The following is a 2,547-nucleotide window of genomic DNA, read 5'->3' as shown; positions in this document are numbered from 1 at the left end:
CTCCCCTGTTCCTGCTAGTTTATGCCGCGTTATGTCGTTTTCTTTAAATTCTTAGCGAAGATAAACTCAGGAATGATGGATCTCCTACCTACCTCTTTGGTTTTTGACCTTGTCTGTATTTTCTAATTCTTATTTTATTCTTTCATTTGTTTCAATTTCTAATATTCAGTTATTTTAATCATTGTTTTTGTTGACCACTTTAGTTAGTGTCTCCTTTTTTTTTTAAGTTCAGTTCAGAAGAATGTTATCTATCCCAACGGGAAATTAAATTTTTTTTTTTTTTTTTTTAAGTTCAGTTCAGAAGAATGTTATCTATCCCAACGGGAAATTAAAATGTTGTCCAAGCAGGGCCATGCAGAGACCTTTGAGATTTCAAACACCTTACAGCAACAATAGTCTGAATAATGAAAACCTGTATTCACTCAATACAGAATTGGATCACGTTATAATGTTGTCATCAGGTACGGACAGTGCAAAGCAAAATTAACCTCCATTTTACCTAATGGGTTCAACGTTGTTTCTCATGCTGTTAGTCCTGGAGGTCAGGGCTATGTGGAGATAGTTTGGACATGTTCTGTAAAAAAAATAAATAAATACTGGGTACATTGGAAACAGAATGTTGAAGCAGGATCTTCAGCTGGAAAAGCAAAGGACATGATGAGCGAGAGGAAGGTGATCTGCTGTGGCGACCCCAGAGCGAAAAGCCAAAAGAAGAGGAACTAAACACTCCAGGGTTAAGATATGCAATTTGATTATTATGAAGATAAATTATTTTTGTGGTTAATCACACGAGTCTGACATATACTCTGTACTCTATACTGCTTTATGACCATTATGCCATTAAACATTGTGGTGAAAAAACTGCAAATTCATCCTTTAAACATTGTCCTTACCAGCGGTGGGAAGAGTATGCAGAAATGGTTCTCAAGTAAGAGTAGCACGACTAATATATTTTTATTCAAGTAAAATTCATAGTAGTCTAAAAAATGACTGATAAAGTCATCTGATGGAGAAACAATTTCATGTGCAAATTCTGGAACTTTAAAGACTAGTAAAATGAAAGAAATTAAATAACTAACACTTTAATTTGACTTAAAATTCACAAAATCAATACTTATAGCAAGCACCTGATATATTTGTGTGTATGTACGTTAGAACAGCATAATGTGCTTTCAGCTACATTATATGTTTATGTGCTTACTGCATCTTAATCTTCAAAGAGTTTAGCAGAACACAGAACAACAAAGCTTGTGTATTTCCACAAAGTGTCTCTTTTTGTCTGGTGTGTTTTTGGGTAGAATGTGTTTGTTTCCCATTCAGTGATGCTATTCACAGTAATGACTTCACTGAATTAATTTCACTCAACAGTTGCAATACTTCATAATAATAATACTCTAAAAAGTATGATGCAGTACAACTAGCAGAAGTAAATTATTTCCAAAAGGTTAACTAACAGATGGAAAAACTATTTCCCTGTTATGCAGATAATTGTAAAATGTATTTAGGTTGCTTTGTCATTTTAGTCTGATGGTGTTAATTGATATGTACACGGATGTTGATCATTCCTACTGATTTGGACTGATTATGTTTTTTATGCTTTTCACCAGACTGCAAGTCAAATTTCTCCAAACTGTTTGCTTTGAGATGGAGACTGAAAAATCACAACTCTGTTAATAATGGATCGATATGCCATTCATTTAAAATAAATTGGTTAGCTGTAATTCAATGTAATTCTTTTTCAATGTGTGTTTAACCAGAATGAAACTCCTTTAGATTAAAGATCTCTTTTACAAGAGTGTCTTGACAATCATACAGGCAAAACAGTTATCTACAAAAAAGACTTATCAATAAATATTGATAATCAAAGTTGAGCTATCACTGAAGCAGGATGGCAATTAGTTCTTTTTCCTGTTAAATTTTTCCTGGTCGTTTGATCTATTTTTATTATATTACATATTACTAAATTTCAGTTTTTGTTTTATATCACCAACATTATTATTCCTCAGGAAACAGATGTGAAGATAATTGAGAAAAGTAAAACAAGAGATATTGCTATAAAAACATCAGAAAAAATGAAACATTACTGTATTTAAAAGTCTTACACATCTTACATTGGTTCTGAATTGTGAAGAAATGAATACAGAAGCCAAACTGAATGTCAAGAAATTTCAAGACATACCAGCTAAAAAAACAGAAAAGCATTTGATGCCTTCAGAGAGGAGAAACTGCTTGCTGTAAAAGCAAAAATTTCAGTTTGATCCCCGATATCAGATGATGTTACGTTTTGTTTATTATTAAAGTGGTTCAAAAGTTTTCTTTCATCAGTGGTTTCATAAAGGAGAGAACCACAGCAACCACTGCAAACCTTCAAATCATAATGAAGCAGGACAGATAATGGTAACACTTTATTTGAAGGGGAGTGAATAAGACTGTCATGACACTGTCATAAACATGACATAACACCTGTCATGAACACGAATAAGCCTTCATGAATATTTATGACTGTTGTCATAAAGCAGGGGTCCCCAAACTACGGCCCGCGGGCCG

This window comes from Poecilia formosa, unplaced genomic scaffold, assembly GCF_000485575.1.
Source record: "Poecilia formosa unplaced genomic scaffold, Poecilia_formosa-5.1.2 Scaffold678, whole genome shotgun sequence".
NCBI lineage: Eukaryota > Metazoa > Chordata > Actinopteri > Cyprinodontiformes > Poeciliidae > Poecilia > Poecilia formosa.
Note: the sequence above shows the minus strand (reverse complement) of the source record.